Source organism: Rattus rattus, chromosome 3 (genome assembly GCF_011064425.1).
Source record: "Rattus rattus isolate New Zealand chromosome 3, Rrattus_CSIRO_v1, whole genome shotgun sequence".
NCBI lineage: Eukaryota > Metazoa > Chordata > Mammalia > Rodentia > Muridae > Rattus > Rattus rattus.
In genome coordinates, this window is record NC_046156.1 from 93758746 (window position 1) to 93784037 (window position 25292).

Sequence of the window (25292 nt, forward strand, 5' to 3'; positions counted from 1 at the left end):
AGCTGGCTTGAATTTAGACCTCTACCTTGACTTGCTTCTCCATTCTGTCCTCACACGTGGGGGACTCTGGGAGAGCAGTGGCTTGCCACACACATCTTTCTGTACCTGATATAACCAGACCACTCCCCCAAAGCAAAAGGGAAGAGTAGTAGTTGAATGACGAGAACATTACTTCAATGAGGAAATTGTTGCTCTTATGCATAAAGATGTATTATCTACTAATTGGGAAAACTTAGAAGTGAGTCTTAGTTGGAATGTCATTATACAGCTTGTCCCTGGTTGCTTCAAGTTGGTTCCAAAATGTTCTATTCAGAAGATGAGACCTCAGAGCTTCAATACAGTATTACATGTTTTCTGTTCAATTGGAGCCTTAAAATGGTTTGATAAGGATTTTTCTATTCCCTTCCTGTCTCTCCAGGATTATCCTTAGGGTATTTTTTGTTTGTTTGCTTGTTTTTGTGTGTTTTGTTTTGTTTTGTTTTGTTTTAATTTAAGGAATAATACCTTTCAAGTTCCCTAGTGAAGAAGAACTATTTACTGATTACATTTCTTTTCCCTTAGGGATAAAGAAATGTAGAAGAGCTTTGAAGTAGTAAGACACAAACATAGAGGTAGGGAAGAGGTTTCAAAAAACCAGGTCCTTAAACTCCAGCTAGGCAACCAGTATTCTTTGCTTGAGAATCAGAAGTAGAGCCATGCACAGTATAGTTAAGGGATGGTCTTTGCTAAGCCTTCCAACATAACTACACAACAGCCAACCACCAAGAACAGCCATTTAGTGTTTTGATTTCTGGATCTACAGGGACTGACTGAAGACCTCTGGTGCAGTGGCTGTCCCTGTCACACTATGGAAGTTCAAGAGCCAAGACTGATCTTAATGTGTGTTGGGTTTAGGGATATTTTCATTGTCTTAAATATTTATGAATTAGATTCAACAGTGTTTCCATAGTTGCTCTGAGTATGAAACCAAACCTGCAGTCAGTGGTCATTTCAAACATCTTATGTCCAGATACTGAGCTTTTGCAAGGTTGACTACCTCAGATTTGCTGCACTTCATTTGTGCATTTCATGTGGATCACAACTTCTACATAAGGTTACAACTATTAGCGTCCGCATAAACCTTGAAAGCAACTCTACTAGATTCCTGTCAGGAAGCCTTCAAAAGTCAACCATCTGGGTTCTGATCTGTTGTAAAAGATGAAGTATTAAATGACCTTAATAACCTGATCTGTGCCCCACCCTAAGGAATACTCCATAGACTGTGGCTATGTTAGACTTCCTAGAACAAGCCACAGTCAGAAATGATGTGCTTGGATCATCTGTGTGGGACTTATGATTTATAATTTAAGTTTTTAGTTGTATAAGGGTAACTATGGATTTAATTCAACCAAACTTGGGTCCACCAAATGGGGAGCAGGTGGAGGATAGTCTTATTTCTTTGAATACTTTTTCATTCAGATAGTGCTTGATCGGCTCCACATTAAGGCCTTGCTTTGACTTGGCATAAGTTCTTTGAGGCATATTGTGTGGTGAAATAGTCTGAAAGGAGCACTGGACTTGTGAAATGCCCTATGAATTTGCCAGTTCTTAGGTGGAACCAGATAGCTGTTGATACATATGAAGGACAGTGGATCAGCTCCATTCCACTCCAGGTGCTGCTCGACTTTTTAATCAGGTCTAAATTGGGCAGAGTGTGGCATCTGCTCAGAAGGAGAGGGTTTCACTGAACTGGCTTTTAACAGTTCAGAGCAACAGGAGCGAAACACCAAGTTGCCAATCTTGCATGGTATCTGATAAAACCTTGTGTATGCCCCAAATTTGAAGGTTATGGGCTATTCTGGAGATCCATTCACTGTTTAGCCAACTCTTGTCATTCACCTTGGGAGTATGTTTGTGGTATTCACTTGGAGAGGCCGGGGAATAGCCAATAATGCAGCATTTCTGTTGTTAGTAATAACAATTTAACTATCTAGTAGTAGTGGGCTCTTAGAAAAGGTTATTGCTAAATTTCTTTCTACCTAATGAAATACTCTGCCGGTTACCTACCTTCATGTCACTACAAATGGGTCAGTACGCATACTCTATATTGGCATATGACTGTGTGATATGATGGCAGTGCCTAGGTTTCTCTCTGTAAATGAATCCCTTTGGCAAACAGGAGTAGAACAGGTAATGGGGGAAGTTTTCCCAGCTCGAGAGCATGTCTTGCAGTTTGGTGGATTTTTACAGCACTGTGGGTAGCAGGAGGTGTAGGCCAGTGTCTCCTGACCAGACTACATGCCACTTCTGGGCATGATCTAAGCCAGCCAGGAGGAGGTTGGGTGATTAGAAGCTTGAATTCTGTTTGTGAACATGATGAGGTTGGATTAATGGCAAACTGTACTGGAATGCTGACGATCTCAGATCTCAACAGATTTAAATTCCAAGTCTTATAATTTTTTAAAATTGCAAAATTATCAAAATGAATATGAATCAAGCTCTAATACACTGGGTGGATGAGGCTGTCCATTCCACCATTTCTTTCTCTGGGTTCTCAGGCATGGTTTTGACAGTGTAATAACTCCGTAACATTTAACGTTGAATAAACAGTAAACCTATTTAAAAAGAAAGAAAGGAAGAAAGCCCGTCTTACAAGAGGGGATGCTTAGGATTTAAAGAGGAATAGACCTTATCAGTTGTTTCTTTGTTTTACATCCTGGCAGTTTGTATTGTTACTGGAAGTATTTCAAGAAAGGACAGGAAAGGAAAGGAAAAGAAAGGAAAGGAAAGGAAAGGAAGGAAGAAAGAAAGAAAAAGAAAGAGAGAGAGAGAGAGAGAGAGAGAGAGAGAAGGAAAGAAAGAAAGGAAGAAAGAAAGAGAAAGATAAGGAAAGCATTTCCTAAGTAGAAACACAACGTTTAAGTAAGGGCTCGCCACAGAACTCTTGTATTTGCTCAAGAGGATATTCAAGAAATTGTCTGGCCTGGGTGTGAACAAGACTGAGTCGGGGGAGGGGGAGGGTTACCTCAACACAGTCTTCCTGGTTTCTAACTGAGAGAACTGCTGACCTAGCAAAACAAGCTAGGGGATTTCCTTTCTGCCAGCTTCCTTCCAACTGAGTCATGCCAAGTCATCTTTCCCTAACCTTTGGTTTCTCTAGCTCACTGAGCTCTGTGCCAGAGGAATGGGCAGGGCAGTTTCACCCAGCTTCTCTACAGCACATTCCTTTAATGAGTTTCATCCACTGTGTCCAGGGGCAACATTCTTATGACTGTAAATAAACTGTATACCAATCTGCATGCATATTTCACTCATTTTCAACCAACAGTATTCTGCTCCTCTAACCACAAAGAAGAGGGGATTGTTCTGACCCCCTCCCCCACATGGAGTCATTTACAGAGAGGAAACTCTTCACTCAATAGCTTTCAGGGGAATACTAGAGGTGCTCAAGAAGTGTATGCTGGCTCTGCAAAGGGGTCAGGCTTGGTGAGAGCAAACTTTAACAATGGCTCCCAATTCATCAAGTCTCCTCACATCCCACCATGACCAGCATTTGCAGTTAGGCATTAGGGCCACAGAGTCTTTCAAAGATGTCTTTTCTATTTCTTTTTGCTTTAGAATCTGATCCTTGAAAAGTATACCTTTGTGTATGGTGCTTATAGATTGTGTTTTTGTAAACTTCTATATGATGTCTTTTGCATATGACTTTTACTTCTTGCCATAAAGAGAACAATTGAAGGATTTTCTTCCTTCCTTCCTTCCTTCCTACCTTCCTTCCTTCCTTCCTTCCTTCCTTCCTTCCTTCCTCCCTCCTTCCCTCCCTTCCTTTCTTGTCACATCCATTGTGACTACACCCATGAGATACTACTTCCAACTATCTAAACTGCTGTTAGTTAGGTACTTGGAAGCAGTAATAATTACAAAATTGCTCTGGAGAGAGAAATAGCTCAATGAAGCTTGGTAATATTAATTACAAACAAAATATATTGAGTACTCTCTTCCCCTCATGTTTCTCAGAATAGTCCTATGAACCTTTTCTGACACTTTTCCTTTCAAGATTGTTCTTGGGCACTGGCATTTTAAGTGGAAATTACCATGTTGATTTACATACAAACATTTAAAATTGCTTTATTGGACTAGGGATGTAGCTCTGTTGCCTAGAGTGCTTGTCTAACGTGAACTGAAGCCCTGGGTTTGATATCCCACAGAGGATAAACCAGATATGGCACATACCTGTAATCTCCCCTTCAGGGGTTTGGGGTAGGAATATCCAAAATTCAAGGTCATTCTTGACCACATAGCAAGTTGGAGGGGAGTTTCAATTACACAAGACCCTGTCTCAAAAAATAAAATTGTATAGTTTTAAAAATATCTCAGCAGTTAAGAACACTTGCTTTCCTTGTAGAGGATCTGGGTTTCATATACAAACTCAGATGACAGCTCAGAACCATCTATAACTCCAGTTCTAGAAGCTCTAATACCTTCTGGCCTCTCTGGGCACCAGAAATACACACGGTACACATGTAGCATGCAGGCAAGGCACTCATACACATAAAATAAACATTTTAATTGCCTTGGTTCATGCATATGGTACATATACATACACTCAGGCATACATACATACACATAAAATAAATACACATAAAACATAAAAAGATAAATAAAATTGCCTCAGGATATCTATGACTTACTTAAAAGTCTACTTTTAGATATTATAGCTACTTTATAATATCAGTTTTGCCTGTAGTATTTCTAGAATGTTCCAAGAATAAGCTATGAAGTTTGGGAATCCTGTGTTAAATAGTGAGAAAGAATCCTTTTGACTAATTTTGTTTTAATTTAAGGATTAAATTCTCTACTGAAAAATATACCTTACTAGAAATATTGTGCAAGAAACAAAAACAAAAACAAAAACAAAAACAAAAACAACCCCACAGGAAAAACAAGGAACAAAAATATACTTTGGATATTTATTTATTTTGGGAACTTATTACCTATTCTCCTTACTGATTGTATGAGGATATTAATAGCCTCATAAAATATTCTAATTTATAAGTAACCAATATGGGAATAATTGAATGTGTTCAACTGAATGTTGTACATTATGTTGCTTGTTTATTAGGTAGATAAAAGCATTTCTTGTTAGGAGGCATTGGTCCACCAGGGTTCTGAATAGCCTATGTCCCAGCATGGTGTCTACAGTACTTGCAGACAGCATGCTCCTAACTACTAGGCCAGGCTCCTATAGACCATCTGTGCATACAGACAGTTTGATAAAGATAACTTGCTTGGGGTTCTTTACACCAGCGCACACCATAGCTTCTGCTTCAGATGCTGGTCCATGGTTCTTGGAAAAGGTGATGACTAGTGAGTTTCACAGTCTCCTACTTCCCATTTTCCCATGATGCTTCTCATTCTCACTGATGGTCTTTTAGTGGGCCTTCAACTTTTCTCCTTCCCTAATTAACTTGTAACAAGATGCAGATTTCCTGTGCACACTTCTCCCAAGCTCTATTTAAAACCTTCCTTGATTTTCATGCCTTCCCAGATTTGCTGTCTCTGTCGAAAACCTCAGTTCTTTTCCCTTGAAGATTTATTAAAATATCATTGGTGGGAGACCAGAGGTTTAAGGCAAAAAGAAGGCACATGAATGTCACTGAGATTAGAAGAAACAAGACAAAACCTAAGGGCAATTGTAGGGAGTAGAGGAAGACCTGAGTTAGTAAGGTAAGAGTGAATTTGTGTTGTTGACAGGGTCATGGTTGTGTTGAAGAACCCAGTGCCTCAGCCCCATGGGAATGACATAGTCAGGATGACAAAAGTTGGTGTTCGTGGGTGGCCAGTGTCTCCAAAAACTTGCAACTGCTGTATCCTTTCCCAATGTTTCCTGCCTAAGACTACTCACTCACCTACATACATTCAGAGGCTTCCTACTGAGACGAGCTAACCCTTCCCCCATGCTGTACATAATAAAAACACTTGAAGGTCCTCACTGTGGCAGCAGTAGGTACCACTCTGACAGACCCAGCTTTTCTGTATGTGTGTTTGTAGTTTTTTGTTTGCTTTTTGTTTTTGTTTTTTAGTTTGGGGCCCCAGGAACCAAGTTGTAAAGGGGCACAGCAATTTTAATGTATTTGGTTTGGTTGTTTATGGCCCAGAGTGGCCTAGTCTTGGACTTTTTTGCTATTTTTTTTCTTGAGACAAGAAGCCTCTGGAGTCTTGGTACTCACTCTGTGGATTTGCCTGCCTCTGCTTATGAATGCTGGTATCAATGGCTTGGCCATTCACCTTTATTTCCCAGGTGCAGGATGACAGGCTGATGCATTATGCTCAAGTAATATCAGCTTTCTGCTGTAGGTTAAACTCAGAAGTTGGTTAAAGAAAATCTTTTATAGATCTTTTATAGAGACATTTCCTTGATTGATGTGTTATACAATTATTATTATTATTACTACTACTACTACTACTACTACTACTACAGAAGTATGTTTAATCAAAAATGAGATTAAAAGCCTTTTCTACTGAGATCAAAATGAGCTGATTAAAATATAATCAAAGCATCCCGGAAGGCAGGGTTCAGAAGAGGTTCTTTTTGGGATGCCACATGGATTGCAGAGAACAAGGTACCGGAAACTCTTGGGCGCCGGACATGTGCATCACAGTCCAGGTGATGCGTACACAGGTGTACACACAGGTGAAATACACCAAGCTTTACACATAAGATCCAGCCATCAACCACAAGAGGCTTCATCACAATAAGCAGCAAATAAGAATGTAATCATGTACAAAGCTGTTGATCAAAAATTGCTATTACGCCAGTCCCCTGAACAAGCAGCGGTCAGTGTGCAGTAATGATGCCAAGAGAGAAGAGAAGTAGGCACTCGTGGATGAGGAAGAGCAAAGTGGGAGACCAGAAACAGAGCTGGAGTCCAACAGCTCAGCAGCAGCACTTTCGAGCAATTCTTGAAATTGTAGCCGTGGTCTGTGATTGCCAGCAACAGAAAAGGAGAGAGACAGTGACTCCTTTGTCCAGGGATGTTACTTAGCTGCACATGGAACATCCTGCTTCCTCCTTCTAAAGTCATAAATTACATTTCTGGTAAATCTGTCTCTATTTGAGCCAGAATGGATTCATCAACTAGTTTCTTTCTGAGTCAGTTTCTCACTTTATCAGGCAGTCATCAAAGATGTGGGTAATTGGGCTAATTATAAAATAATATCCCCATGTACCTAAATGTCCTGTTAGTTTTTTTTATGGTAAAGTGAAAGTAGAAATTCTCAGGGGGAATTTGTGAGTTAGGGTGGACTTAGATGTATAGCCCACCCTTCCATCACTCTGAGGTAGGCCTTTAAATTGCTATTATAACTCTCTAAATCCCCAACTTTTGCCTTTGTACAGCAATATGGCTACAGAAACTATACATGTTTCAGAAACACTTTTTCATTTCATGCAACTGTTGCCCAGTAAAAGGGATACATAGGAAGGATCTGAAAATAGCTGTAGATGTCCTTCATTTCAATATGTTTGAAATGCAATGATTATAAGGTTATATTTTTAAAGGACTCTGACAAACATCAGCTTTTAAAGGACTATGACTTGATTTGGTATTTGTTTCAGAATTGCCTCTGATTGACTTTTTCTAACTACTCCATCGAGAAAGGATATTTAAAATAAGTGTCAAAATGACATAAAACCTTGTAAAATAGAAACAACCACAAAGGAAAACAAAATAAGAAACTACCAGTGGAAGGTCTCACAAAATAACGTTGATACTGAGAAGTAAGAAAAGTGAATAGATGTTCCCATGATGCTTTTGTTTAAACCACTGTGGAAGAGACCAGAGAATATGGGTAGAAAAATGGACATTTGTATTCTTTCTCTTACTGATGTTTATTATTATTATTATTACTATTATTATTATTATTATTATTATTATTATTTATTGCTGTACTGGATCTGTGTACTTCTTACTTACCATAGCAGTATTTAAAGTCTTTTGTGCTAAAGCCTCATAAAACCGCCCCAATGTGTTTCATTATTTTGGCCAGCACAGACCTCAGAGTTTGCAGACAATACCAACAAGATGTCCTATTCCTTTACTTTGTAGGTTATAGTATATATGCTGATTGGCTGGAGGTAAATACATTTCTGAAAGATACTGTGGTATGCGCCTGAAATGATAAACACTGAGTTTATATACATATAAACACTGAGTTTATTTACATATAAAAAGGCAACACACATTTGTACGGATAATTGTCTTAAATTTCATAGACTCTGGAGAGGCTGCAGTTACTTTTGAAACAGATACTAGTCATTTAAATAACCATTAAAAATTCTTTTAGGGAATGACACTCTGGTAAGACTGTAAGAGGCTAATGTTATATCTTGTTGCTCAAATGTAAAAATACAAACAAAATTACAATAACTTTATCTACTCTGGTCCAGTAGCTCTGCTAAGCTCTTATGATACGGACATTTCTGCTATGGTGCAGCAGTCAAAATTACATGTAAGATGTCATACAGAGTGGAGAGAGAGACGTCAGTGCTGCTTTCAATCTTTGGCCACCTCCAGCCTGAACAAAACTGGAATCAGTCTGACCCTTCATATGGGTTACAGGTTGGTGATTCTAGAATTTAACCACTGATGCCACAGAGGAGGGATGCTTGCCCAGAACATGCACATGCTTGTCTTCCAGATAGTCAGAGTCTGGACAGACAGCTAGTACTTGCTCCTCACATTCTCTCTCTGTCTCTCTCTCTGTCTCTGTCTCTCTCTCTGTCTCTCTCTCTCTGTCTCTGTCTCTCTCTCTGTCTCTCTCTCTGTCTCTCTCTGTCTCTCTCTCTCTCTCTCTGTCTCTCTCTGTCTCTCTCTGTCTCTCTCTGTCTGTCTGTCTCTGTCTCTGTCTCTCTGTCTCTGTCTCCCTCCCTCTCTCTGTCTCTTTCTGTCTTTTCTCATCCTAGTGAGGTAATTTAAGCTTATAAACACCTACCACTACAATGTTGTTGTCTTCAAGACCATGTAATAGGAATTATGTATAAAGAGTAAAGAACAATGTGAACTACCCTCTTGTTCAGTTCATATATGATGCAGAAAGCCCATCTTTTAAATGACATTTAAGAGTTACTTTCTTGCAAATGTCTGATAATAAAGATTGACACAAACATCCTTGCCTTTTGAGAGGTCCTCCTTCTGTGGTATCTTGTTTTAGTTGGTTTTTACCAGTGTGGCAGAATAGTGCCCAGGCTTTCACCACAGGGCACCTTCATGGACATTGGTGTGGATACCTGTATAAATAAATGGTTAAAGTCAACAGCAGTCAAGGTGAAAAAACTTGCCACTCACATTTTTGTTTGGTTTTCCTACAATAAATTTATATAGATTACTAAGTAATACAAACATTTCCTCAGGGAGAAAAAAATTCTAACCTCAATATGAATTTACTATATCTGTTGTGCCTAGGGAAATACTGATTCGGGATTTTTAAAGATAGACAGTGTTTAGGGGTTTATAAAAGTCAAGTATTGTAAGAAATACATTTTTTAAAATTTATTTTTCTCTCATACAATACACCCTGACTGGAGCTTCTCTGTCTTCCATTTCTCCCAGCCCCTGCCTCCTCTTTACTCCAGATCCACTCCTGCTCCATTTCCCTTCAACAAAGAGCAGGCCTCCCAGGGATGGCAACCAAACATGCTATATCAAGTTTCAGTAAGACTGGGCACAAACCCTCATATCAAGGCTGGAAGAGGCAGTCCAGTAGGAGGCAAAAGGTCTCAAGAGAGAAGCAAAAGAGTCAGAGACACCCCTACCCCAGAGACACTCCGCCCCCACTCTTTGGAGTTCCACAAGAAGGCCCAGTCCCACTATTCGGAGTCCTAAAAAATCCCAAGCTAAACAACCACAATGTTTATGCAGTGGACCTAGTGCAGACCCATGCAAGTTCTGCGATTGCTGCTTCAATCTCTGTGAGCCCCTATGAACCATGCTTAATTGATTCTGTGGGCCATGTTCTCCTGGTATCCTCAACCTCTCTGGCTCCTATAATCCTTCCCCTTCTCTACCTCTGCCTAACATTTGACTATGGTGTCTGCATCTGCTCTGGGCCATCCAGCTTCTAGTTCCTAGCCATCCCTGCCTGAGCTCAAGTTAATCCAGTCATTTGTTGGCCACACCCACAATCTCTGGTCCATCATTGTCCCAGCACATCTTGCAGGCAGAACAGCCTGTGGGTTGAAGGTTTTGTGGTTGGGTTGGTGTCACAGTCCTGCCACTGAAAGCCTTGCCTGGTTACAGAAGATGGCTGGTTCAGGCTCCATATCCCCCATCGTTAGGAGTCTTTGCTAGGTTCTCCCTTATAGGCTTCAGAAAGTTTCCTCTGCAGCAGGTTTCCACATCATCCCACAAGCCCCCTTCCCAACCCCAATTTCAGTCATCTCTTCCCATACTCTCTCCGAGATCCATCCCTTCCTCCCCAACCTGATTCCTCCTTTTTCCATCCCCACCTGCCCCCAGTCCACTCACAAATTCTATTCTCTTTCCCCTTCCCAGGGAGATCCATATGTCCTCCCTAGAGGCCTCCTTAGTACTGTTTCTCTAGGTCTGTGAATCATAGCAGCTTTATTCATGATAGCCAGAAACTGAAAACAACCTAGATGTTCCTCAACTGAAGAAAGAAAATGCCATACATTTAGACAATGGAGCATTCAGATGCTGCTCCTTTCGAAGGGAAATGGAGGAGGAGTGGATCTGGAGGAGAGGGGAAGTGGAGGGATGGACTGGAAGGAGAGGAGGGAGAGGAAACTGTGGTCAAGATGTAATGTATGACAGAAGAACAATTAATATAAAATACAAACAGCAAAAGTCACAACACAAAATTTATAGGCAAATCGATGGAACTAGAAAAAAAATCATACTGAGCAAGGAGGTGACCCAGACTCAGGAAGTCAAACATCATATATACTCATTTGTAAGTGCATAATACCTGTACAGTGAAGGAAAATCACCCTACATACTGAAATACATTTTTAGTCAAGACATTTCAATAGAAGTTTTTAAAATGCCCTATCTCTCAACATGTCACACCCTCACATAGGATCCTCAAAAGGGACACTATGTTATAGTCAACAGTTATTATTCCAATATATATATATCATCTGTAATTTACAAGGAGCATGCCTGCAATGTTCTATAAATAAAATTTCCTTAGACTATGGTAAAACACGTGGGCAGGTGCCTTGGTACAGGCACAGTTGGGTGCTTACACTGTCGTTTAGGTCTGGAGCACCTTCTCCCAGACAGCAGGGTCTTCCAGATGACGTGTTCTTTACTGTATTTTAAAAATCAGAAAGAAAGCTGTTTCATCACCCACAATAATCCAAATAGGCACAGATCATGCCCGGCAAACACTGAAAGCAGGGATAGCCATCGTCTATGGGAACCAAAATAGAAGTAAGTACCTTGACTAAACAAAGAGTCACGGAGCGGGTGCCATTTCTTTAAAAAGCCTGTGTCATGCTGAACTGGGATGTGGACAGGTAACTGCCTCCAATGAAGTTGATACGTGACTAACGTTTCGGCCCTGTGCCCTTAGCAAAGCAAAGGCGTCATTCACTGGGGAATGCTGTACATAGGCCTGCAGGCATCTCCTGAGTCTCTCTGTGCTGGCTCTTGAACCTCGGCTACAAACTTGATCTCAGCAGATCCACGCCCAGAATTTTCTCTGGACAGGTTTTCTAGTCACTGGTTTCTATACAGGACTACCAAGTGAGAGGAAGAAGCTTAACTACTCTCTTGAAATGTTGGCCAAAACTGGAAACAACACCAAGGGAGAAACTAATGATGTAAACAGTTACTCACATCCTGCTGTTGAAACGTAAGGCACAGCTCCCAGACATAGCAGAAAGTTATCAATAGATATGACAGCAGAGTGTGTCATGGAGAGGTCAAGGTGAATGTTCCTTTCCAGATGGGTGTGGACAAGTGAGATAAACTCTACTTCCTGTCTACCTTTGGTCTTACTCAAAACTTTTTTTAACATGTTTAACCTTTCTTGGGAACTTTTAAACACTATTATATTTTCTGAGCTGAAAAAAATAGTATATTGGATATTAAGCAAGGTCACATTACCTGGAGAAAGGAGCTGGTGTGTGTGGGAGTGGTGGGGGTGAGGGTGGGTGGTGGGTGGATGTGTTCCCCTTAGGGTCACATTCCTTTAGTTTTAACTTCTCGATCAACTCCTTTGGGTAAGTTACAACTGACTGTTCCTCGTCTCATTTCCCTATTAGTCAAATGAAGATGATATTGTTTCTCTTGCACTCTGGCTTCCCAGAATGAAAAGAAGGACCTAAAGACGTAATAGCTGAACTGTGAACAGATTTTGAAGTCAAAAATTCTAGGCAAATGCAATGATTGCTATGAAAGGAAAACTACTCAGGTAACTGGGCCGGAAAACTGGGTTTAAAAGAGCTGTATAGAACCTGAGAAATCAAAAGCAACCTCTAATTTTACAGATGGGAAAACTTTCTGTAAAGAGTAGTGAAATGATCAGATAATTCCCATAATTTTAGATAACGATAATAATTGTAGAATGTACTCTGGGCTGAGTGTACAGATGTTTCACATCCATTACCACATTTAATCCTTTCAGTGTCTCCATCAGAGGAAGAGGAGGCTGTGGAAATGACCTTCCAGGGCCACACTATTAGTAACCAGTAAATGCTTGACTCCTACTGAAAGATTTCTAGTGCCAAAACTAAGCTTTGGACCTCCTTGGATGACTAATATGAACCTAAAATTTAAAAAAAAGAATAGTCATTGTGTCTTTGATCTGGAAGAAGGTGTTGCACCAATAGGTAGCAGGCAGAACTATGTACCTCTATAAAATGAATGACACATGAAGACCTCTGCTTCATAAAAACCAACCCTGTGCCTTGTGTAAGCTTTCTGTGAGTATCTTTAATAGATGCTGTGGGGCATAAACAGTGTTATTTTACCTATTTCCAATATATGCCCAACACAAAACAAACCATTGAGAATGGAAACTTTGTAACAGTCAGAGATTCTCATTCTTTGCCATGTGCAGGCACAGCCCCTAACACTACACACTGAAAAGATGTAGCCTCTGTGCCAACAATACATTGTAGACTGAATGGAGTGTGGCTTCATTTGAAAATCAGTGTATGTGGGAATTTATAGTCTCAACGTTTGGATGGAAAAGTCTTCAGAAATCCTATAGCTATGCCCCACTTTGCCTCTAAGCTTCCCTGCTTTTGAAGGACAATGTCCATAGTAGTTAGCCTGTGTGTTATGCACTACCGTTAGGTGATGAGTAAGCTTATGGAGCCTTTGGATGGGGAGGCTAACGCTCGAAGAGCTATACACTGGAAAGACACTGGTAGAGCCTCATTGGCACATGGACCTGACTTGGATGATAAGACTGTGGGCTAATTGTTCAGAAATCAGGAGGAAGATGAATAACCAGAGAGCCAGGAATGTGGTGAGACTCAGTGAGCTTCCACACTGAACATCACTGAGCTCTACAATCAATAGGATACTGTGCAAATGGCAGACGGACATTCAAAGGTTTCCATTTTGTTTCCTGTGTCATTATTTCCCTTAAGGGAAAGCAGCTGTTGTACCGTTGTGTGTCATGAGGACACTCAGGAAACTCCAGGGGTCTGTACTGAAAGAAGCCCCAGCAGCAACAGCATTAGGTAGAATTAATTTGCCACGATGTAGACAAATTCTAGATAAACATTATCACAGCCTCGTCACATAACAAACCTATGAGAAACTCAGCTAGACTGTTCAGCTAAGCCATCCTGAATTCTGGACCCTACTGAACATAATTCATTTTTATTGTTTTAAACTTCTCAGTTTTAGAAGTAATTTGTTACACAGAAATAGCTTCAGCAGAACATTGAAAAATGCTTATCTTAACCTTTGTACTCAATTTAGAGATTATGTTTCAACCATATTTTAGGATGAAAGCAGCTAAAATGGCAAGTTCGAGTGTTGATTCAAAATGCAGCACATGCCTGTATGTATCCGCCAACTATTACAGACCAGTACATTATTGATTAAATTATAATTAAGTCATTGCTGTGGAAGTTGTTCAACTCACCTTCATTTTTTTTTTCTTCTCACCAGTCTCTTCCTGAGGAGCATGGGAGGAGAATCACTTACTTAATAGCTAAGAAGTCTCCAGAGAAGAATATGTAAGGAAACGGATGTATTAGCTGTTACTACTGGGCCAAAATTCCTCCAGGGGTTTCTCAACAAGATGACTTTTTTTTCCCTTCATTTATCACCAGGCAAGTGGTGATTAACAAAACCTTGTCCTTTCAGAATGAAGCCTGGCAGCAGAAAAGGACGGCCAACTTAATAGGCTGCCCGCTAATGTCCAGCCAACCATCTGAAGCTTTGTGCTAAGACACAGTTAGTCACAAGCTACATGTGGAGTTACATGCAAACACCAGCCCTGTGGCGAAATTTGGGCAGTCACTACCAACTGTGTAGTGAGCTACAGCCAGTCCTCAGAGCTGTGTGGTGAGGTGAGGAGATGGTCACCCATCCGCTGGGCTTTGTCCAGAGCTGCTTAGCCAGGCCTGCTCTACCTGCAAGATCTGGGCCCGTGTTTGATTCCTGAGATTATGAGTTTTTAAGATACACGGACTTTTGTTTTCCTTTAAGGAGTACATTCTTGAGTAGATAGCATGAGCTACAGAGTAACCTCTGTCCTAAAGAGGTGAAGAAAGGCTTCATTTGTAATCTTCAGATAAGAAGCCCTGGCTTGCATTTGCTTGCTTGCTTGTTTTCCCATTTTGAGACAAGTTCTCCTTGCATAAGGTTGGCAATTTTCCTGCTTCAGCCTCTAAAGGATTGGCCTTACAGGCATGAGCTATTTTTCTCAGATTGCAAAAAATCATTTTTATTTAGGTTAAATTCTTTAAATACTTGAAAAAAAATGCTCAAAGCCTTTTATAGACAACAAGACTCGTGTGTGTGTGTGTGTGTGTGTGTGTGTGTGTGTGTGTGTGTGTGTGTGTGTGTGTGTGTGAGGGAGGTGGGGATTGTCTCTGCAAACAGAATCTTAGCCAGGAGAGGTAATGGTCTGCCAGAGGCAAGAAGGAAGTTCGGCTCAACAGGACTCAGTAGCCAGTGTTCAAATTCTTAGAGTCTGACACAGAAAAGTTTGTTTTAGGCATCTTTGAATACTGAAAAATTTGCAACAAAAAAAGTTTCCTCATGTAACAGAATCCCATGTGCTCAATCAAGATTAAGGCATAGTTATATCAAAACTCTTTTCAAAGTACATGTACTTCTTCTATGAAGATGTGTTCTGTAAGTAGACTATGCAATAATTATCTTAAGGGCTTGGGGGAGGATCTGGTGCAGTTTCAGTCATACAGATAGCACAAAGGTCACTAGGCTATACACCTCTGGTCCTATTAGTAAGGGAGCAGGAAGCAGGTGTGGCCTGGCTCTGGAGATTGTACAGAGGTCACCTAGGCCAATCGTCACCTCCATTCCCAGTGTGCTGGGTGGAAAACTGGTTGTACATTCCTTTCTTAAGAGAGGCAACTGAGTGCGCTTAACGTCCCTTTACGCTTAACGTGCGTTTCTGTGGTGCTTACCTGTGACCACAAGAACCGCTGTGCCCTTAGCACAAACACGTAAGGAAAAAGAATGGGATCATAGGCAATGCAGGAGGCCCTGGGGCTTTTAAAGTTAGAAATAATTAAAGAGGGTTTAAGATGATGTCTTTTCTCACACAGTTTTAAAGTTTCCTCAGAGGTTTGTTTGTTTTTTCTCACCGTGACACCTATTCTGTCTTCTGCACTGAAAACGAAACTTTCCAATTTAAAACGTTGAATTTACCAATGCGTAAGTAGACATGGAACTTAACTGTCCAGATGCTCTTAGCTCTGTAAGGAAATACTTTGAGTTACAGTAGGTTGTTCTAGGTTCAACTCCAGATCTGCTGTTTTTTTTTTTAGGAGTAGGCACATGGCTTCTCCCAACTTGGAGAACAGAGTGATTTTCTTTTTACCAGAGAGTGACTGTGGAAAGGAGAGGTTGACACGGGTGGGTCATGTGGGAGGTAATGCTACCCAGATCACATTTCAAACTCTTGTTCGGATGAAATCTGAACAAAGAAGAGAATACAATTCATTTGACTAGAAATTGCTTTATGGTTGGTTCATAAATGTCTGTATCATCATAACATTGACTTTTTAGCCAAATGTTATTTGCTGATATTAAATTAGAATTGACTTTTGTTTTTCAGGACTGTGAATCAAACCTCAGGCCTCAAATACACTAGGCAAGTGTTCTATCCCTTAAGAGAAGAATATAGAACTAGAAGAGTAATATTCCTGTAATTCTACTTGCTGAATTGTCATTAAAAATGGCTTCTGTTTTGGCTAATGTTTAAAGCGTAAAACATTTTTATGGCTATACATTATTTGCACACATATATGTACAATGTGATGTTACTTTACAACAAGAGCATTTCTCACACTTAGACATTAAATCTTATCAAGAGCAACAAGACAAAACGTTATTCATCTTAAAACAACAAAAAGAAATAACAACAACAAAAACAAAAATCCCATCTACATACGACTAAAACATGGTTGGCTTCTCGGAAATGCTTCCACTTATGGCAGCTTCTCACAGTACGGTCGACTGGCTGCTTGCCTTTTGTTTACAAGCACACCTCACTGATACTCACTGGATTAAAGCAGTACCATTGCTGGTGTGCCAACTTATTTTGGATATTGAGGAAGGAAAACACGGCAGACTTTTTAAATCTAGTTTTTGTTATTGCTGGGGAAATGTTAGAACGGAAGCGCTCAGTAAAGGATTAGTGTTTCACCTAAGACTTTGCAAATAGCCCCCCAAGCCAGAGCCAGTGAGTTAAGAATTCTTAGCTGAATTGGATATTAAAAATAGATGCAGTAGTGAGAAATGTATTTAAGGCCCTGCCTACACAGCAGAGAATTAGAAGTGATTCGTGCTAGCCTGCTGCTAGCATCGTTTATCTAGCCAGAAAAGATATAGGACAATTTTCTTGGTAATCATTTGGAAAGTTTACAAACTTCCTTACTACTGTAGACGCTGTTGTGGTTAGCATGCATTTACCACTTTGTTTTGAAAGAATTAAGTTGAAAAGAATGTGAAGTAGTAACATTTTAAGTATTATATGATATCTTAATAGTGTCTTGATTGAATATGTTTGAGTTTAATTGTCATTCTCTATTTTACATATGGAGTACTTCAGTGAAATTGTTGTGAAATCATGAATAGGTGCTTGCTCATGTTATGACAGCATTATCCAGAATGATGTAGCACATACATTCTGCATATCCACACATGCACCATCTTGTGATATGTTCAATAGTAAAAGAAATACGTAGAGAACATGTAAGTAGGAATCATATGTCTCCCCATTTCTCATTTCATAACGGTTGAAACCATTCAAGGAATAGAGCATGAGCATATTTTTCCAGTTCATCTCAAATCATCATCCTTTATTAAAATGCTTGTCCTTAGAATCTCAGCACATTCTGAAATGGGAAAGTTACTGACTACATCGGAATACTGAAAGCTATGTCAGTGATTTTGATCCTTAAACAGTCCTACGCCCTTTTACTACTCTCTAGTCCCCAGAAAATAAAGGCACTAGGTTGGGATGAGTTAATTCAGGTATGCATTACTTGTATTCTCACCTGCCATTTGTGTGTTCAGTGGTCTAACTCTCCAACTGTCTGCTCCAAGACTGAGAAGCACTCTCTCCACATAATTATTAACACTTCCTTTTCTTTCTTAAACACCTTTTCCTTCTCACTAAGGTGTAAGATCATAGTTAGGGCTACTATTGCTGTGATAAAATACCATGACCAAAAGCAAATTAGGGAGGAAAGGGTTTATTTGACTTACACTGCCATGTCATTCTTCATCACTGAAGGAAGTCAGGACAGGAGCTCAAACTACCACAGGAAATGATGCCACAAAGGAAGGCTGATTCATGGTTATTCCCTCTGGTTTGCTCAGCCTGCTTTCTTACAGGACTCAGGAAAACCAGCCTGGGCCCTCCCGCATCAGTCACTAATTATGAAAAATGTCCTACAGGCTTGTCTGTAGACCAGTCTTATGGAGGTATTTTCTCAGTTGAGGCTTCTTCCTCTCAGATGACCTTAGCTTATGTCAAGATGTCATAAAACTAGCCAGCACAGTCAGGCACAAGTTGTAGCCTTTCATTCTTGTTTGGTGTGTGGCATACATGTGTATATGATCATGTGTAGGAGGGTGTGTGTGTGTGTGTGTGTGTGTGTGTGTGTGTGTGTGTGTTGCACACTTCTGTGAATATGGAGGCTAGTTCGTGTGAGAGATTCAACTGAACTAGACAGGGACTGAAATCAGATCCTCATGTTACAAAGCAATCATTTTACTCATTGAACAGTCTCTCCAGTCCAATCTTCCATTTTTCAAACAAACAAACAAACAAATAAACAAATACCCATCTTTTTAGCTCAGTTAATTAGTTTCATTTTAGCTGATATTTGCTATACATTCATTTTTCCATTTAATTCCATTTTTTTCTCATTTTACCCTGAGGCTTTCTTTCACATCTCAAGAGAAATGTAACCTCTTCTTTTTTTGTTTCATGTTTCTGTTCTTTTGTAATCTGCAAGGGAAATCACATTAACCCTGAATAATGAGCTTTAGAACAAGGTTAAATACATAATATGAGATGATTTTGTTTTATTTATGAACTCTTAAAAATTTCTCATTAGCCATGTTTAAAATCTCTGCCTAACTCTAGCTATTCCTTTAACTAAAACCAGCTTTCCTTCAAATATCAGCACAAAGACAGCTGATAGACAGACAAAAGAGGTCACGTATGGCTGTAGTCCCAGCTGTTCTAAAGGATAAGGCAAGGGGATCACTAGAGTCACATTATGAAACATAGCAAGATATATTCCAAAGCAACACAAAGGCTGAAGATGAATGAAAACTTAAACTGTTATTGTCTTTCCATTTTATTTGATGACTTTTATAGTGACACCATTTTACAGAAAGCATTTCAGTCATATTATAGTTCGTGTGAGCATTGGGTGCGTGTCCACTTCGAACCTGCCTGAATGGGCAGCCTACTTACTGTTCCCTCCACTCCAGCTCTTCTCCCTACTTCTTGCCTTTCTGCCATTAGATTGGTTATGTTAAAATGCAACCAGAGCTTGACACGTCAATGGCCTCAACACTCCATAGACACCATAGTTAGAATAAAACCTAAAAAAGTAGATGGCTTAAATTATGTGGCTCCATTACCTTCCAACCATGTCTTCCCACTCTTTCCTAGCTTCCCTGTAGACAAACTGAACTGTCTGCTGTTCTTCCAAAGCAACCAACTGTGCAATACCGCACTCCCAACTGCTACCATCACTCCACCACTCCCCTGAAACCACCCTGACCCTTTATAGTCCCCCCATACCTCATTTCCCTGCAGATCTGTTCAAATTTAGACCCATATGTCAGTTCAATCTGGTTTAGCTTAGGTAGGGAAAGAGGTGGGGGAAGAGATCATTTATGTGTAGAACTCTGAACCAAAGAAAGAAAAACCTAGAAATCATTAGCATAGAATCAGTATCTGAAAACTCATGAGAGGAGTATGGGAATGGGGACAAAAATAGATGTCCTAGAGCAGAAGGCAGCAAAGGGAAGGAGGGAGCAGAGAGCACTCTGAAGTGTCATCACTGAGTGCACCCAGCATGGGAACAGGTAGGTTTGACCACAGGAGTATGAAGACTGTGTTTTGCTTCCTTACTGCTTTGTTGCAATGCAGAAATGTCTTTTGTGCTTCCAGAGACTCTCATAATTTATGAATTCCCCACAAGAACTTTTGGAAATAATTGTGTAGTCTTGGAGCCATCTTATTGTGTGCCCACAGAAACTCACGGTGATGGTTCTTATGGTTGTAGACACACCATAAGAGAGCCTATGCATAATGGTTTTGTCTAGTAAATGCTTTTACAAGTATAAAGTTTCTGCATATATAAGATAGATGCAATGATAGAAAGGAATTTAGGGGTCAGTGACAAATCATAAGTAAATGCCTTTTTATTATTATTCATCAGTTGATGGCCACCTAGGTTGTTCCCCTTTCCTTGCTATTGTGAATAAAGCAACAGTGGCATGAGAATTATCCCTATGATAAGAAGTAGAGTCCTTTAGGTATAAGACAAGGAGTAGTATAACTGGTTCTACTTTTAGCTTTGGACGTGGGGGTGGGACGAGGAGGAATTCCACATCTATTTCCAAAGTAGTGGCACCAGTTTGAACTTCCATCAATAGTGGATAAATGTTTCTCTTTCTAGAGATAAGATCTGTATATTATCTCAAACTGACTCTAATTTGCATTTCCCTGATGGCTATAGATGTGGAACGTTGTTTGTCAAGACAGGGTTTCTCTTTGCAGCAGCTCTAGTTGTCTTGTAACTCTTTGTAGATCAAGCTGGCCTCAAACTCATGGAGATCCCTCTCCCTCTGCTTCCTGAGTGCTGGAATGTGGAACATTAAAAAAATACTTTAAAAATATTAGTCACCAAGATATTCCATGACAAAACCAAATTTACACAATATCTTTCTACAAATCCAGCACTACAAAGGATAATAAATGGTAAAGCTCAACATAAGGAGGCAAGCTACACCCTAGAAAAAGCAAGAAACTAATCGTCTTGGCATCAACACAAAGAGAAGAAAAGCACATAAACTTAACCTCACATCCAAATATGAATATAACAGGAAGCAATAATCACCATTCCTTAATATCTCTCAACATCAATGGTTTCAACTCCCCAATAAAAAGACATAGATTAACAAACTGGATATGCAGTGAGGACCCTGCATTCTGCTGCCAACAGGAAACACACCTCAGAGACAAAGACAGACACTACCTCAGAGTGAAAGGCTGGAAAACATCTTTCCAAGCAAATGATTGGAAGAAGCAAGCTGCAGTAGCCATTCTAATATCTAATGAAATCGATTTTCAACTAAAACTCATCAAAAAAGGTAAGGAAAGACACTTCATATTCATCAAAGGAAAAATCCACCAAGATGAGCTCTCAATCCTAAATATCTATGCTCCAAATACAAGGGCACCTACATACATAAAAGAAACCTTACTAAACCTCAAAACACACATTGCACCTCATACAATAAAAGGAGGAGATTTCAACAGCCCACTCTCATAAATGGACAGATCATGGAAACAGAAATTAAACAGAGACATAGACAGATTAAGAGAAGTCATGAACCAAATGGACTTAACAGATATTTATAGAAAATTATATCCTAAAGCAAAAGGATATACATTCTTCTCATCACCTCATGGTACTTTCTCCAAAATTGACCATATAATTGGTCATAAAACAGGCCTCAACAGATACAGAAAGATAGAAATAATCCCATGTGTCCTATCAGACCACCACGGGCTAAAGCTGGTCTTCAATAACAATAAGGGAAGAACGCCCACATACACATGGAAGTTGAGCAATGCTCTACTCAATGATAACCTGGTCAAGGAAGAAATAAAGAAAGAAATTAAAGACTTCTTAGAATTTAATGAAAATGAAGGTACAACATGCCCAAACTTATGGGACACAATGAAAGCTGTGCTAAGAGGAAAACTCATAGCTCTGAGTGCCTGCAGAAAGAAACAGGAGAGAGCATATATCAGCAGCTTGACAGCACACCTAAAAGCTCTAGAACAAAAAAGAAGCAAATACACCCAGGAGGAGTAGAAGGCAGGAAATAATCAAACTCAGAGCTGAAATCAACCAAGTAGAAACAAAAGGACAAAAGAAAGAATCAACAGAACCAAAAGTTGGTTCTTTGAGAAAATCAACAAGATAGATAAACCCTTATCCAGACTAACAAGAAGACACAGAGAGTGTGTACAATTTAACAAAATCAGAAATGAAAAGGGAGACATAACTACAGATTCAGAGGAAATTCAAAAAATCATCAGATCCTACTACAAAAGCCTATATTCAACAAAACTTAAAAATCTGCAGGAAATGGACAATTTCTAGACAGATACCAGGTACCAAAGTTAAATCAGGAACAGATAAACCATTTAAACAACCCCATACATCCTAAAGAAATAGAAGCAGTCATTAAAGGTCTCCCAATCAAAAAGAGCCCAAGTCCAGATGGGTTTAGTGCAGAATTCTATCAGACCTTCATAGAAGACCTCATACCAATACTATCCAAGCTATTCCACAAAATCGAAACAGATGGAGCACTACCGAATTCCTTTTATGAAGCCACAATTACTCTTATACCTAAACCACACAAAGACCCAACAAAGAAAGAGAACTTCAGACCAATTTCCCTTATGAATATCGACATAAAAATACTCAATAAAATTCTTGCAAACCAAATCCAAGAACACATCAAAACAATCATCCATCATGATCAATTAGAGTTCATCTCAGGTGTGAAGGGATGGTTTAATATATGGAAAACCATCTGTAACCCACTGTATAAGCAAACTGAAAGATAAAAAACACATGATCATTTCATTAGATACTGAGAAAGCATTTGACAAATTCAACACCCCTTCATGATAAAAGTCCTGGAAACAATAGGAATTCAAGGCCCATACCTAAATATAGTAAAAGCCATATATAGGAAACCAGTCGCTAACATTAAACTAAATGGACAGAAACTTGAAGCGGTCCCACTAAAATCAGGGACTAGACAAGGCTGCCCACTCTCTCCCTACTTATTCAATATAGTTCTTGAAGTTCTAGCCAGAGCAATCAGACAACAAAAGGAGGTCAAGGGGATACAGATTGGAAAAGAAGAAATAAAAATATCACTATTTGCAGATGATATGATAGTATATTTAAGTGATTCCAAAGTTCCACCAGAGAACTACTAAAGTTGATAAACAACTTCAGCAAAGTAGCTGGGTATAAAATTAACTCAAATAAATCAATAGCCTTCCTCTACACAAAAGAGAAATAAACCGAGAAAGAAATTAGGGAAACGACACCCTTCATAATAGTCCCAAATAATATAAAATACCTCGGTGTGACTTTAACCAAGCAAATAAAAGATCTGTACAATAAGAACTTCAAGACTCTGAAGAAAGAAATTTAAGAAGACCTCAGAAGATGGAAAGATCTCCCATGTTCATGGATTGGCAGGTTTAACATAGTGAAAATGGCCATTTTACCAAAAGTGATCTACAGATTCAATGCAATCCCCATCAAAATACCAATCCAATTCTTCAAAGACTTAGACAGAACAATTTGCAAATTCATCTGGAATAACAAAAAAGCCAGGATAGCTAAAACTATCCTCAACAATAAAAGGACTTCTGGGGGAATCACTATCTCTGAACTCAAGCAGTAGATCAACATGTAGAAGAATGCAGATTGATCCATGCTTATAACCCTGTACAAAGCTTAAGTCCAAGTGGATCAATGACCTCCACATCAAACCAGATACACTCAAACTAATAGAAGAAAAAGTAGGGAAGTATCTCGAATACATGGGCACTGGAGAAAATTTCCTGAACATAACACCAATGGCTTATGCTATAAGATTAAGAATCGATAAATGGGATCTCATAAAACTGCAAAGCTTCTGTAAGGCAAAGGACACTGTTGTTAGGACAAAAGGGCAACCAATAGATTGGGAAAAGATCTTTACCAATCCTACAACAGGTAGGGAGCTTATATCCAAAATATAAAAAGAACTCAAGAAGTTAGACCGTAGGGAGACAAATAACCCTATTAAAAAATGGAGTTCAGAGCTTAACAAAGAATTCACAGCTGAGGAATGGTGAATGGCTGAGAAACACCTAAAGAAATGTTCAACATCTTTAGTCATAAGGAAAATGCAAATCAAAACAACCCTGAGATTTCACCTCCCACCAGTAAGAATGGCTAACATCAAAAACTCATGTGACAGCAAATGCTGGCGAGGATGTGGAGAAAGAGGAACACTCCTCCATTGCTGGTGGGATTGCAGACTGGTACAACCATTCTGAAATCAGTCTGGAGGTTCCTCAGAAAATTGGACATTGAACTGCCTGAGGATCCAGCTATACCTCTCTTGGGCATATACCCAAAAGATGCCCCAACATATAACAAAGACACGTGCTCCACTATGTTCATAGCAGCCTTATTTATAATAGCCAGAAGCTGGAAAGAACACAGATGCCCTTCAACAGAGGAATGGATACAGAAAATGTGGTACATCTACACAATAGAATATTACTCAGGTATCAAAACAATGACTTTATGAAATTCATAGGCAAATGGATAGAACCATCCTGAGTGAGGTAAGCCAATCCTAGAAAAACACATGGTATGCACTCATTGATAAGTGATAATTAGCCCAAATGCTTGAATTACCCTAGATGCACAGAACACATGAAACTCAAGACGGATGACCAAAAATGGAATGCTTCACTCCTTCTTTAAAAGGGGAACAAGAATACCCTTGGCAGGGAATAGGGAGGCAAAGTTTAAAACAGAGGCAGAAGGAACCCCCATTCAGAGCCTGCCCCACATGTGGCCCATACATATAAAGTCACCCAATTAGATAAGATGGATGAAGCAAAGAAGTGCAGGCCGACAGGAACTGGATGTAGATCTCTCCTGAGAGACACAGCCAGAATACAGCAAATACATAGGCGAATACCAGCAGCAAACCACTGAACTGAGAACGGGACCCCTGTTGAAGGAATCAGAGAAAGGACTGGAAGAGCTTGAAGGGGCTCGAGACACCATATGAACAAAAATGCCAACCAATCAGAGCTTCCAGGGACTAGGCCACTACCCAAAGACTATACATGGACTGACCCTGGGCTCCAACCTCATAGGTAGCAATGAATAGCCTAGTAAGAGCACCAGTGGAAGGGGAAGCCCTGGTCCTGCGAAGACTGAATCCCCAGTGAACATGATTGTTGGGGGAAGGGCGGTAATGGAGGGAGGATGGGGAGGGGAACACCAATACAGAAGGGGAGGAGGAGGAGTTAGGGGGATATTGGCCTGGAAACCGGGAAAGTGAATAACAATCGAAATGTAAATAAGAAATACTCAAGTTAATAAAGATAAAAAAAAAGAAAAAAATATTATTCATTTGTATTTATTCTTTTAAGAACTAGCTATTTAAGAGTGAATGTGAGCCAATGTAGGATTCTTGGAAAATTTGCCAAACCCGATAGTGCCCTAGCCCAGATTTCTGCCACTGTCATGTCTGACTACCTATCACCCCACCCTCTAC

General features: G+C 39.8%; 1 pseudogene; it reads left to right on the plus strand.

The window, feature by feature from the left end:
* Positions 1 to 25292, plus strand: part of LOC116895860 — a 51869-nt pseudogene that overhangs the window by 25899 nt on the left and 678 nt on the right.